The sequence below is a fragment of the Mandrillus leucophaeus genome, unplaced genomic scaffold (genome assembly GCF_000951045.1).
Source record: "Mandrillus leucophaeus isolate KB7577 unplaced genomic scaffold, Mleu.le_1.0 Scaffold70, whole genome shotgun sequence".
In the NCBI taxonomy this organism is placed as follows: domain Eukaryota; kingdom Metazoa; phylum Chordata; class Mammalia; order Primates; family Cercopithecidae; genus Mandrillus; species Mandrillus leucophaeus.
The window spans coordinates 2,935,954-2,943,815 of record NW_012107586.1 but is presented as its reverse complement, the minus strand read 5'-3'; the positions used below and the strand labels follow the sequence as shown (position 1 = coordinate 2,943,815).

General features: G+C 50.0%; 1 pseudogene; it reads left to right on the top strand.

The window, feature by feature from the left end:
- Positions 1 to 571: 571 nt before the first annotated feature.
- On the top strand, positions 572 to 5,590 carry LOC105528026 (annotated as a pseudogene).
- The last annotated feature ends 2,272 nt before the right edge of the window (positions 5,591 to 7,862 follow it).

Sequence of the window (7,862 nt, the reverse complement as noted above, 5' to 3'; positions counted from 1 at the left end):
GAGCTGAGATTGTATTACTGCGCTCCAGCCTGGGCTGGATTCCTTCTTAAAAAAAATTCCTTCTTTAAAAAAAAAAAAAAAAGAAAAGAAAAGTTGACAGTTGTTATATTGTTACTGTTATTATCATCATCATTATTATCATCACCACCATCTCAGCAACCATCCTTCCCCACCTAGCAGCACTTTGGACATTTCTCTGCACCTGTGTCTCTTCTATGGGGTCCTGGTCTTCTCAAGGCCCTGATGCCTCCCTGTCTCCTTCCCTACCCACTTCGTCCCCAAGCCTTCTGGCCCCACCTCTCCTGTCCCCAGGGAGGCTGCTAGGGCAGTGGCTGAAGGAGGGGCAGCTGCATTCCCTGGCCATCTCCTGCCCAGGTGTCTGCGCCCTGCCATGGCCTGGCCAGAGCCGGTTAGAGTGAAGCCAGCAGGGCACTGTAGGGGTTAAAGGAGGCCATGGCTGGTGGAGGGGGCCCACTCCTGGCTGTCTCCGGGAAGGAGGCGGTGCACTGCTGGCCCGCCCCTGGGCTGGTCTGGGAGGGAACCCCACTAGTAAAGCCCTCTGCTCAGTTGCTCCCAGCAGTGGCCCTGGGACAAGCTCTGCTCCTTGCACCCCACTCCCTGCCTGGACACAGGCTCGCTCGCTGCCTTCTTCTAGGAAACCAGCTTCTTCCCAGCCACAGCCTCTGCTCGCATCACCAGCCACTACTCCTGTCCTGGGAATCCCTTGCCCCAGACACCCACCTCATTCAGTGGCTCCTCTACAGGAAAGGTGAGTGAGTGAGTGGGGCTGGCAGGCCCGGCAAGGTTAGGGTTCAAAGCACTGTCTCCATATCCACTCTAAAGCGTGGGCCCTGCTCCCTTGCCCTTGGGCATAGCCTGGCAGGAGTGCCCCCTCCGCCCTCCCCAGCCACAAGTCCTTATTCCTTCTTTACCACTCTGGGCAGAAATGGCCAGTCAAGGTGGTTAATGAACAGACTGTAGCTGCGTCCCCTCTGCGCCTCCCTCTCCTCCCACACCTCCTCTCCTCTGACGCTGATGCCCCGCCTGCAGTGGGCCAGGGAGAGTGCTGACCGGGGCCACGACTAATTTTGGAGAAAGGACTCGACATGGAGATAGCTTGGGTGTGGGTGAGAAGGAGTGGGAGGACATTGAAAATGGCCCCTCTCATCTCATAAAGATGAGACGATTCTCCACCAGGCTGGAAAATCCATATGGAGCTGACCTCAGGGTCTGTCCCCCAACCCCCAATCCAGGACTTGCGTTAGGTCTGCCTGCCCAGATGTTTTAGGCTGGCTGCTGTCTAGAAGAGGAAACTGGATTTGGGGTGATGAAGGGGGACTCGGAGAAGGCTGCTGTGCTCCCAGGCTGGGCTCTCTGCAAGGGAGGGGATGGGGTTAGGGGACAGGATGGGTGCTGGGTGGGGAGGAGCTGGAGGGGGAGGGCAGGGAGGCAGGCAGTTGTGGGATGGGAATAGGAGGAGGAGCTGGAAACTAGGGTGCCAGGGTCTTTGGGCACAGAGGCTTCTCTTCTGGAAGCCCCAGTTGCCCCTTCAGCGTGGCAGCAGTGCGGAAGGTGTAAGAGGAGCACCCTCTCTTTCCCTCCTGAAGCTGCCTGAGGTGGGTAAAGATCATGGTGGCTCAGACTTGGCCTGAAGTTGCACCTGCCCCTGCCAGCTGGTGGCCACTCCTGTCTCCCCCACTCCAGCTCTCCCTGGACCTCAGCACTTGCTATAGCTGGGGCACCCCCTGCCTGACACCTCTGGCCCAGGGTTGTGGGAGGGAGTGAGGGTGGATGTGGATTGAGATGGAGAGGTGGGTGGGAGAGCCCTGAACGGGATCAGCGCTGGATACCCAACTTGAGGTTGTCCTGGACTCTCCTGCCCATGGAGGGAAGGGAGTTGGAGAGAAGTGGGCTGGTCCAGGCTGGGGAGGGTCTCAGTCAGTCCGGCTGACCACCAGGGCTGGGAGCCAGCACTGTGATCAGAAGCTGAGGGTTCTTGGTGGTGGAGGAGGCAACCTGGGGCCCTGTGCTTCCAGGCGCCTGGCCTTGAGCCCTTCTGGCTCTGCTTCCCCATCCCTTATCTCATACTTCTTCATGCTTCACTTCCCGCAAAGCCCCAGTGCAGAATTTCCCAGGGAGGTGGTGGTGTCCAGGAAGTATAAGTACAGTGAAGCTGGTGACCAGGTGGAGCGGGGCTGGGGTGGGGTGCTTATGGGTTCATGGAAGATACTATTGTTTTGTGACCAACTTCTGGCCTCTGATGGGCTGTGGCTGAAGCCTTGGAGTTTGGGGACCCTCGGGCTCCTGTTTCTACCCAGATAGGAGCAGGAATCAATAGGGGTCAGAAAAGACTTTTGTTTGGTTGAAGGAAGAGGAGCCTCAGAGGTGGAAGCTCGGCTCAGGTGAAGGAAGAGCTTCCTAAGGACCTTGCCTTATGGGCTGATGTGTGATGTGGTGAGCTTATTTTGTCTGACACAGCACTTGCAGAGGCCCCACCTCCCTGCTAGTTTTGGGGAACCGGGAGCCTGATGCTCTGCCCTCACACTGTGCACCTCCCTCACACCCATGACTCAGTGCCTACCAGGTCTGCCCCCAGCTGCTTCCTGCAAAGGTTCTGAGGTTCTTCCTATTCCTCTTGGCCCACTCTGCCCCTTGCCTGCTGGCTAATCCCTGAGGGCTGGAGCATGCCACTATGAACATGAGCTTTTGTGTGGGCATAGCTTTCAATTCTCTTGGGTATATACCTAGGATGGGGTTTGCTGGTTCATATGGTAACTCTATGTTGAACTTTTTTGAGCAACTGCTAAACTGTGTTTCAAAGCAGCTGCACCATCTTACATTCCCACCTGCAATATGGGAGAGTTCTGACTTTTCCACTTCCTCACCCACATTGTTCTTGGGCACCTTTTTCTGAGTGTGCCCAGCCTGGTGAGTGTGAAGTGGGTCCTGGGACCTTTAACTTCCTGGTTTTTCTGTGACACTGGGTTCCATTTGGAGATAGGTTATGGATTTGGACATGGTGGGTAGTAGGATAGTCATCTCTTACTCTAAGGCAATGGCCGGAGGGTGATCTGTTTTGTGGTTCAGAAAAGAGCTGGATTGCTTTAGTTGACTTCTTTGAGAAACTGGGATAACATTTTTGAATGGCTTCAGCCCACCCTCTACACCCAGGCTTCCCCAGAGCAGGATCTCTGCTGCCCCTGTAGCAAGAGCAGAGCCAGCAGAGATGGACTGAATGAGAAGAACAGGGGAGTCAGGGCTGGATGGAGGCACACACGTGCAGGACAGGAAGGGGCCCCAGCAGGACTGGAGAGCCACCAAGCAAGGGTAGTGCAGCCCCTGTCTTCTCTGCTTCCTGCCGCCCCTCCCTCTTATTGGGGTGCGAACTGTGTCTGCTCATCCTGCATGGCGGCCATGGCTGCTCAGAGCTCCCCAAATAACCTGTTACGTTTCCACCCACAGGAATAATCAGGCAGCGCACTTGTTTATCATTTTTTATTTATTTTTATTTTGTGTCATTTTATTTTTTTGAGACGGAGTCTTGCTCTGTCGCAAGGACAGGCTGGAGTGCAGCGGTGCCATCTCGGCTCACTGCAACCCTTGCCTCCTGGGTTCAAGCAGTTCTCCTGCCTCAGCCTCCCAGGTAGCTGGGACTACAGGCGAACGCTGCCATGCCCAGCTAATTTTTTTGTAGTTTAGTAGAAACTGGGTTTCACTGTATTGCCCAGGCTTGTCACGAACTCCTGAGCTCAGGCAATCCGCCTACCTCGGGCTCCCAGAGTGCTGGGATTACAGATGTGAGCCACTGTGTCTGGCCGCTTATCATTTTTAGTATACTTTTCCAAACTACACACACATTCCCAGAGCAGGCCTCCTTTTACCCCAAAGAGAAACACTGGGCCTTACTAATTAACTGAAGACTGTTCTACTCGAGCCTTCCAAAACTCCAGGCTACTGTTCAAACCATTTTCCGGAACACTTCTTTCAAAACAACTTTCAGATGGATGCACAAAGAGATTCATCCCTCACCTTTATAGTCAAACCTTGATCTTTTTTGAGGGTACAACCCCATTGGAGTGGCTGCTTAGTCCCCTGATTAAGAACTGAGTGGCATCTCATGTTTCTGAACATTAAACCCAGCCTCGACAACTGAAGGTGCTCACCACTGAGGAATCTACGTAGGATTGAGTGTTCTGTAGTTACTATCCACAGGGAATGTTCTACAAAGTTTTGGGAGACTGTGATGTCACGGGAAATGCTAAGAATATGTGTCCAGCATGGAAAGGAACCAGTACGGAAGTCTTTTGATAAACTGTGGCATTTATCACTAACATTGTCTCAAAACTTTACACTACCTGCCATATACAAATTAGAGGTGAAAATTACTTCCATGTAATATACAAGCCAACACAAAGAATCCTATCCCAGGTTCTTGGGTGGATGGGCAATAATCTGGGTAGAGTTTATTGTGCAATAATCCTCTTCTCTCTTCTATAGGCCAGAAAATAAGTTTACCTCAAAAATGGAAAATTTTAGCTGGGAAAATTACCTGTGGGAAGACATCTTCAGTGGAGATTTTAGTAATTACAGTTACAGCCTTGACCTGCCCACTTTTCTACTAGATTCTGCCCCATGTTGGTCAGAATCCCTAGAAATCAATTATGTTTTGGTCATCATCTATGCCCTGATGTTTCTACTGAATCTGATGTGAAACTCCCTGCTGATGCTGGTTATCTTATTCAGTTGAGTCAGCCACTCTGTCGCTGATGTCTACCTGCTGAACCTGGCCTTGGTCGACCTGTTCTTTTCCCTGACATTGCCCATCTCAGCTGCCTCCAAGATGAATGGCTGGATTTTTGGCACAATCTGTGCCAGGTGGTCTAGCTCCTGAAGGAAGTCAACTTCTACAGTGGTATTCTACTACTGGCCTGCCTCAGCATGGACTGTTACCTGGCCATTATCCATGCCCCCCACACACTGACCCAGCGGCATCACTTGGTCAAGTTCATATGTCTGGGTATGTGGACCCTGTTCCTGTTAGTGGCCCAACCCATCTCACTTTTCCAAAGGACCACCCTACGTTGGCCCAGTCTGCTATGAGGACATGGGCAACAATACAACAAACTGGCAGATGCTGTTACGGATCCTGTCCCAGACCTTTGGCTTCATGGTGCCACTACTGGTCATGCTGTTCTGCTATGGATTCACCCTGCGCATGCTGTTTAAGGCTCACATGGGGCAGAAGCACTGGGCCATGCGGGTCATCTTTGCTGTTGTCCTCATCTTCCTGCTCCGCTGGCTGCCCTACAACCTGGTCCTGCTGGCAGACACCCTCATGAGAACCCAGATGATCAAGGAGAGCTGTCAGTGCCGCAACGACATCGACCAGGCCCTGGATGCCACCGAGATTCTGGGCATCTTTCACAGCTGCCTCAACCCCCTCATCTACGCCTTCATTGGTCAGAAGTTTCGCCATGGACTCCTCAAGATTCTAGCCACACATGGCTTGATCAGCAAGGACTCCCTGCCCAAAGACAGCAGGCCTTTGTTTGTTGGCTCTTCTTCAGGGCACACTTCCACTACTCTCTAAGACGCCCTGCCTAAGTGCAGCCCCGTGGGGTTCCTCCCTTCTTTCCACAGTCACATTCCAAGCCTCATGTCCACTGGTTCTTCTTGGTCTCAGTGTCAGTGCAGCCCCCATTGTGGTCACAGGAAGCAGAGGAGGCCACGTTCTTACTAGTTTCTCTTGCATGGTTTAGAAAGCCTGCCCTGGTGCCTCACCCCTTGCCATAATTACTACGTCATTTGCTAGAGCCCTGTCCATCCCGCCCCTGAGCCCGTGGCACTCTGTGTTCTAAGAAGTGAAAATCTACCCTCCAGTGAGACAGCTCTGCATACTCATTAGGATGGCTAGTATCAGAAGAAACAAAATCATAAAATAGAAAGTGTCCACAAAGATGTAGAGAAAGTGGAATTCTTGAGCATCGTGAGTGGGAATGTAAAATGGTGTGGCCACTGCGGAAGACAGTATGGCAGCTTTCCTCAAAACATCGGACATAGAATTATCACATGATCCCGCAATTCCACTTCTAGGAATTGACCCACAAGGGGTGAAAGCAGGGACTTGAACCCATATTTGTCCACCAATGTTCATAGCAGCTTATTCACAAGACCCAAAAGGCAAAAACAACCCAAATGTTCATCAATGAATGAATGAATGGCTAAACAAAATGTGATATGTACGTAATGAAGTATCCTTCAGCCTGAAAGAGGAATGAAGTACTCATACATGTAACAACATGGACGAACCTTGAAAATGTTATGCTAAGTGAAATAAGCCAGACATAAACAGCTAAATAGTTTATGATTCCACTTACATGAGGTACTGAGAGCAAACAAATTCACAGAGACAGAAAGCAGAACAGTGATTACCAGGGACTGAGGGGAGGGGAGCGTGGGCAGTGACAGTTTAATGGGCACAGAGTTTATGTTTGGGATGTTGAAAAAGTTGTAAAGATAAACAGTAGTGATAGTTGTACAACAATGTCTGAGTACTTAATGCCACTGAACTGTACACTTATATGTCTAAAATGATAAAATTTTATGTATATTTTACCTCAGTTAAAAAGAAAATACCTTGGTCCTCAAAGGTATGTTTGCCAAAGAAACAAGGCTGGAATTTCTTGCTAAATGAGATCATTAAATGTCTTTCATTGCTTAAACCACTTTTGTGTGTTTATTTTGTTTCTTCCAACCAAAAGCTTCCAAACTGCTACAGAGAAGTGGGGCAAGAGTGAGCAGAGGTCTTGGGTGAGAGTCTTTACAAGAAGTAAATCTCTTTGTTGTTTGTTGTGTCGTAGAGAGAAGGATGGAATAGAGATGGAGTCCAGTCTTGCCATTCCCTTGCCCACAACCCAAGCTTCCTGCTGTAGACCACGCATCATGGAAAGAAATGTGTTCTGGGATGCTTTAGGGCGTCTCATGTCCTTGGTTGAAGCAGTAGTCAGGAGTGTCAGGGATCGGACTTAGAGTTAGAAGGTGCAGAGGGTTGAGTAAGTTCACCAAATCCCCCTGATCAGGTAGCAGGAAGGCAGAGAGCTCTCCCAGCTCAGCCAGCAGCACCTGCTGTGAGTGTCCCTCCCTCTCTCTCTTTCCCACCCAAACATACACCCATAAAGGTGTCTGGCGCCTTGCGCTGACCTTCCTGAGCTGAAGCGGAATGAAACTGCTGCTCCATTTCCCTCTTCCAGATCTCACATACAAGGTCCCTTCTGGCCCCCCACTGATCTGGAAATGGGAAAGGAAGAGAATTTGGGGGAATCACAGTTTTATCATATCATGCTGACTCAGTACTAATCCTCCACACAAACTTATGTGCAAACTCTAAGGAAAAAGAATGGTTCCCACAAAGGTTCAGGTGATGTTTATTAAAGGGTCAGGGAAGGCAGAAGCACACTGGGGCTTTTGAAGGCCCTGATAGTGTCCTCTTTCTTTACCCACATGATAGATGCTTGGGCTTTAGTGTATTATTATTCCTTAGGCTATAAATGTAAGTTTTTCTTAACTTGTAGTATGTATACTATTCACAATGGAAATGTTTTAAAATGTTAAAGGAAAAGCTAAGGAGAAAGTGATTGAAGAGCACAGGGACAACTCGGGTAATTTTGAGGACCCACTGCACAGAGTGGAGTGCAGGCTTTTGCATCCTGCAATTTTGGAGTGAGAATTCACCAGATTAGAAGAAGATACTTTCATGCATTGCTGGTAGTAGATAAATAGGTACAAGCTTTAGAGAAAGCAATTTGATGACATCTCTTTTAATGCACACAATCTCTGATTCAGGAATTATACTACTACAAACC